The sequence below is a fragment of the Ursus maritimus genome, unplaced genomic scaffold, assembly GCF_017311325.1.
Source record: "Ursus maritimus isolate PB19 unplaced genomic scaffold, ASM1731132v1 scaffold_8, whole genome shotgun sequence".
Classification (NCBI taxonomy): Eukaryota; Metazoa; Chordata; class Mammalia; order Carnivora; family Ursidae; genus Ursus; species Ursus maritimus.
In genome coordinates, this window is record NW_024426996.1 from 23,628,664 (window position 1) to 23,635,570 (window position 6,907).

The following is a 6,907-nucleotide window of genomic DNA, read 5'->3' on the forward strand; positions in this document are numbered from 1 at the left end:
CCCCCCCCCCCCCCCCCCCCCCCCCCCCGGTTTCAAGTCTCTTCTGATTTGATTAGTGTATAGTTCTCTGGGGTCATTGTTGCCATTTTAGTATTTTGTTCTCTCCTTTATCTATACTTCTCTGGACAGAATGACAAGATGGAAAAACTCACCTCAAAAAAGAGAACAAGAGGCAGTACTGACTGCCAGGGACCTAATCAGTATGGACATTAGTAAGATGTAAGAACTAGGGTTCAGAATAACGATTATAAAGATACTAGCTGGGCTTGAAAAAAGCATAGAAGACACTAGAGAATCCCTTTCTGGAGAAACAAAAAAACTAAAATCTAACCAAGTTGAAATCATAAAGGCTGTTAATGAGATGCAATAAAAAATGGGGGCTCTAATTTCTAGGACAAATGAGGCAGAAGAGAAAATTAGTGATACAGAAGACCAAATGATGGAGAATAAAGAAGCTGAGGAAAAGAGAGATAAACACCTACTGGATCACAAGGGGAGAACTTGAGAGATAAGTGATACCATAAAGCAGAACAATATTAGAATAATTGGGATCCCAGAAGAAGAGGAAAGAGAGAGAAGGGCAGAAGGTATATTGGAGCAAATTATAGTGGAGAACTTCCTTAATCTGGGGAAGGAAATAGGCATCAAAATCCTGGAGGCTCAGAGAACCCCCCCTCAAAAATCAATAAAAATAAGTCAACACCCCGACATCTAATCATAAAACTTACAAATCTCAGAGAGAAAGAAAAATCCTGAAAGCAGCTCGGGACAAGAGGTCTCTAACCTACAAGGGTAGAAACATTAGATTGGCAGCAGACCTATCCACAGAGACCTGGCAGGCCAAGAAGGATTGGCATGGTATATTCAGGGTACTAAATCAGAAAAATATGCAGCCAAGAATACTATATCCAGCTAGGTTGTCATTGAAAATAGGAGAGATAAAAAGCTTCCAGGACAAACAAAAATTAAAAGAATTTGCAATCACCAAACCAGCCCTACAAGAAATACTGAAAGGGGTCCTCTAAGCAAAGAGAGAGCCTAAAAGTAACATAGACCAGGAAGGAAGAGAGACAATATACACTAACAGTCACCTTACAGGCAATACAATGGCACTGAATTCATATCTTTCAATAGTTATTCTGAATGTTAATGGGCTAAACCCCAATCAAAAGACACGGGTATTAGATTGGATAAAAAAGCAAGACCCATTGATATGCTGTCTGCAAGAGACTCATTTTGACTCAGACACCTCCAGATTGAAAGTGAGGGTGTAGACACCATTTATTGTGCTAATGGACATCAAAAGAAAGCTATGGTGGCAATCCTTATATCAGACAAATTAAATTTTAAACCAAAGACTGTAATAAGAGATGAGGAAGGACACTATATCATAATTAAAGGGTCTATACAACAAGAAGATCTAACAATTATAAATATTTATGCCCCTAACATGGAAGCAGCCAATTATATAAGCCAATAAATAATAAAAGTAAAGAAACACGTTGATAATAATAGAATAATAGTAGGGGACTTTAACCCCCCCCCACTCCATTTCAATGGACAGATCATCTAAACAGAAGATCAACAAGGAAATAAGGGCTTTAGATGACACACTGGACCAGATAGACTTCACAGATCTATTCAGAACAATCCATTCCAAAACAACAGAATACACATTCTTCTCGAGTGCACATGGAACATTCATCAGAATAGATCACATTCTGGGTCACAAATCAGGTCTCAACTGGTACCAAAAGATTGGGATCATTTCATGCACATTTTCAGACCACAATGCTTTGAAACTGGAACTCAATCACAAGAGGAAAGTTGGAAAGAACTCAAATACATGGAGGCTAAAGAGCATCCTACTAAGGAATGAATGGGTCAAACAGAAAATTAAAGAAGAATAAAAAAAATTCATGGAAACAAATGAAAATACAACTGTTCAAAAACTTGGAATGCAGCAAAGGTGGTCCTAGGAGGGAAGTATATAGCACTACAAGCCTTCTCAAGAAACAAGAAAGGTCTCAAATACACAACCTAACCTTACACCTAAAGGAGCTGGAGAAAGAACAGCAAATAAAGCCTAAACCCAGCAGAAGAAGAGAAATAATAAAGATTAGAGCAGAAATCAGTGAAATAGAAACCCAAAGAACAGTAGAACAGATCAATGAAACTAGGAGCTGGTTCTTTGAAAGAATGAATAAGACTGATAAACCCCTGGCCAGACTTATCAAAAAGAAAAGAGAAAGGACCCAAATAAATAAAATCATGAATGAAAGAGGAGAGATCACAACCAACACTGAAGAAATAGAAACAATTATAAGAACATATTATGAGCAACGATATGCCAACTAATTAGACAATCTGGAAGAAATGGATGCATTCCTAGAGATGTATAAACTACCAAAACTGAACAAGAAAGAAATAGAAAACCTGAACAGACCCATAACCATCAAGGAAACCAAAGTAGTAATAAAAAAGTCTCCCAACAAACAAGAGCCCAGGGCCAGATGGCTTCCCAGGGGAATTCTACCAAACATTTAAAGAAGAATTAATATCTATTCTTCTTCTTTTTTTAAAAGATCTTATTTATTTGTTTTTGCAAGAGAGAGAGGAAGAGCAAGCATGAGTGGTGGGGAGAGGACAGAGGGAGAAGCAGACTCCCCACCAAGCGGGGAGCCTGATGCGGGATTCAATCCCAGGCCCCTGGGATCATGACCTGAGCCAAAGGCAGACGCTTAACCAACTGAACCACCCAAGCACCCAATACCTATTCTTCTGAAGCTGTTTTAAAAAATTGAAATGGAAGGAAAACTTCCAAAGTCTTTCTATGAGGCCAGCATTACCTTGATCCCAAAACCAGACAAAGACCCCACCAAAAAGGAGAATTACAGACCAATATCCCTGATGAACATGGATGCCAAAAATCTCACCAAGCTACTAGCCAATAGGATCCAACAGTATATTAAAAGGATTATTCACCATGACCAAGTGGCATTTATTCCTGGGCTGCAAGGTCAGTTCAACATCTGCAAATCAATCGATGTGACACACTACATAAATAAAAGGACAAGGACCATATGATCCTCTAAATAAATGCAGAAAAAGCATTTGATAAAGCACAGCATCCTTTCTTGATTAAAACTCTTCACAGTGTAGGCAGAGAGGGAACATATCTCAATCTCATAAAAGCCATCTATGAAAAACCCATAGTGAATATCATTCTCAATGGGGAAAAACTGAGAGCTTTTCCCCTAACGTCAGTAATATGGGAGGGATGTCCACCATCACCACTGCTGTTCAGCATAGTACTAGAAGTTCTAGCCTCAACAATCAGACAACAGAAAGAAATAAAAGGCATCCAAATTGGCAAAGAAGAAGTCAAACCCTCACTCTTCGCAGATGACATTGATACTCTAAGTGGAAAACCCAAGACTCTACCCCAAAATTGCTAGAACTCATACAGGAATTCACAACGTGGCAGGATATAAAATCAATGCACAGAAATCAGTTGCATGTCTATCCACCAACAATGAGACAGAAGAAAGAGAACTTAAGGAGTCAATCCCATTTATAATTGCACCCAAAACCGTAAGATACTTAGGAATAAACCTAACCAAAGAGGCAAAGGATCTCTACTCAGAAAATGACAGAATACTCATGAAAGGAACTGAGGAAGACACAAAGAAATGGAAAAACGTTCTATGCTCATGTATTGGAAGAAAAAATACTGTTAAAATGCATATACTACCTAGAGCAATCTACTCATTCAATGCAATTCCTATTAAAATACCATCAACTTTTTTCACAGAACTGGAACAACTAATCCTAAAATTTGTATGGAACAACTAAAGACACAGAATAGCCAGAGGAATGTTGAAAAAGAAAAACAAAGCTGGTGGCATCACAATTCCGGACTTCAAGCTCTATTACAAAGCTGTAATCAAGACAGCATGGTACTGGCACAAAAACAGACACATAGAGCAATGGAACAGAATAGAGAACCCAGAAATGGACCCTCAACTCTATGGCCAACTAATCTTTGACAAAGCAGGAAAGAATATCCAATGGAAAAAAACAGTCTCTTCAATAAATGGTGTTGGGAAAACCGGACAGCCACATGCAGAAGAATGAACCTGGACCATTTCCTCACACCCTACACAAAAACAGACTCAAAATGGATGAAAGACCTCAACGTGAGACAGGAACCCATCAAAATCCTAGAAGGGAACACAGGCAGCAACCTCTTTGATCTCGGCCACAGAAACCTCTTACTAGACACGTCTCCAAAGGCAAGGTAAACAAAGGCAAAAATGAACTAGTGGGACTTCATCAAGATAAAAAGCTTTTGCACAGCAAAGGAAACAGTCGACGACACCAAAAGACAGCCGACAGAATGGGAGAAGATATTTGCAAATGACATATCCGATAAAGGGCTAGTATCCAACATCTATAAAGAACTTAGCAAACTCAACACCCAAAGAACAAATAATCCCATCAAGAAATGGGCAGAAGACATGCAGAGACATTTCTCCGAAGACATCCAAATGGCCAACAGACACATGAAGAAGTACTCAACATCACTAGGCATCAGGGAAATACAAACCAAAACCACAATGAGATACCACCTCACACCAGTCAGAATGGCTAAAATTAACAAGTCAGGAAACGACAGATGTTGGCGAGGATGTGGAGAAAGGGGAACTTTCTTATACTGCTGGTGGGAATGCAAGCTGGTGCAGCCACTCTGGAAAACAGTATGGAGGTTCCTCAAAAAACTGAAAATAGAGCTACTCCATGACCCAGCAATTGCACTACTGGGTATTTACCCCAAAGATACAAATGTAGTGATCCAAAGGGGCACCTGCACCCCAATGTTTATAGCAGCAATGTCCACAGTAGCCAAACTATGGAAAGAGCCCAGATGTCCAATGACAGATGAATGGATAAAGAAGATGTGATAGATACATACCATGGAATATTATACAGCCATCAAAAAATGAAATCTTGCCATTTGCAATGACGTGGATGGAACTAGAGGGTATTACGCTAAGCGAAATAAGCCAATCAGAGAAAGACAATTATCATATGATCTCACTGATATGTGTAATTTAAGAAACAAGGCAGAGGATCATAGGGGAAGAGAGGAAAAAATGAAACAAGACAAAACCAGAGAGGGAGACAAACATAAGAGACTCTTAATCATAGGAAACAAACTGAGGGTTGCTGGAGGGGTGGGGGTGGAGGGATGGGGTAACTGGGTGATGGACATTGGGTTGTAAGGAACACTGGGTATTATATAAGACTGATGAATCACAGACCTGTACCCTTGAAACAAATAATACATTATATGTTAATTTTTTAAAGATGTTATTTATTTATTTGACAGAGTGAGAGAGAGATAGCAGGAGCAGGGGGAGGGGCAGAAGGAGAAGCAGGTTCCCTGCTGAGCAGGAAGCCTGACTGGGGGGAGAGGGGGCCTCAATCCCAGCATCCTGGGATCATGAGCTGAGCTGAAGGCAGATGCTTAACCGACTGAGCCACCCAGGCGGCCCACATTATATGTTAATTAATTGAATTTAAATTACAAAAATTAAAAAAAAATTTTACCTGAACAGGTAAAAAAATGAAAAAATAAACTGAACAAAATGAGATACAAGCTATAAAAACATTACATCCCATGTTTCTGACACAGTCATTTACCTTCATGCATTCTCCGCAGAAGTATCTTTTTTAAACTCTGTGTTCTGATCCACAGATGAACCATGAAATCCGTGTATACCGTCTCTGGAACCTGCACGGCATAGAAGCAGCAGAAAGGAGAGGGTTAGTAGTGTTTGTAATGGCAGATCTCCCTTTTAATTGAACATTTTAAACTGTCCTGTAACATGTATAACCTGTTAATACTAGAGGAATGTAATACAGAAAATTATATGAAGCTCAGCTTAATTGTGAATAACGCCTGTTTAACCACAATGTAGTTTTGTTCATTCAATACATTTTATCATGGCTGTCTTACAGATCTTTTATTTTTTATCTTTTTAATATCATCCTTAAAGTGACAGAAAGTAGTTTTTTTTTTTTTTTTTTTTTTTTTTAATGCAAGTGCACCTCTCTAAACTCAACTGGTCTCGGTGATTCTCATGATGGACCTGTGGTGTAAGCACACACCTGCTGTTGCAAAGGAGCAAATTAAGACCAGGGTCTTTATTGAGATTTTAAGCCAAGACCAGGAAAAACTGGAAGCAGAGGCTTGAAACTGTAGCCCCGTGACATACAGGCCATAAAAATGGGGGGGGGGGGAATCAGAGGTACCAGTGGTGTATTCTATTTGATGGGGAGAGTTAAAAGCAAACTTGGAAAAAATGAACTTTCTAAATTTCCACTACACATTTATTTTACTTACAGAAGTCCCTGCTAACCATAAGAACGTCCCAGCCTCGCTGAGTCCGGTGATTTTCCTAAGAGAAGTTTTCTTCTCCCAGAAAAACGGAGAGAGGAGGTTAATGATCCTGAGGTGGAGTCTGGATTGTGACTACCTGGCCTGGAGGCTAGCACGCAGGCCGGCCAGTGGTGTGACATGCAGCAAATGATTTAACCTCTCCAAGCCTCACACTGCTCATCGGGAAAAAGGGGATGAGTAGGTAGAACCTATGTTCGGCTTGTTTTGATGGTGAAATGAGAGTCAGAAAAAACATTTGGCACATAAATGTTAAATGTTAACTGACTCTTAAGCCTTTTTTATTTTTTTAACTGCAAAGATGTGGGAGTGTTGAACAGAAAATAATTCTCCTTCTCCTTGTAAAACCCAGATACATTTTTGGAAGACTTTAAATACAAGCAAATGAGGCGCAGAGGGAAGGACAGACCCCTTCCCACAACAGTAGGATTTCCCGCTACCTCT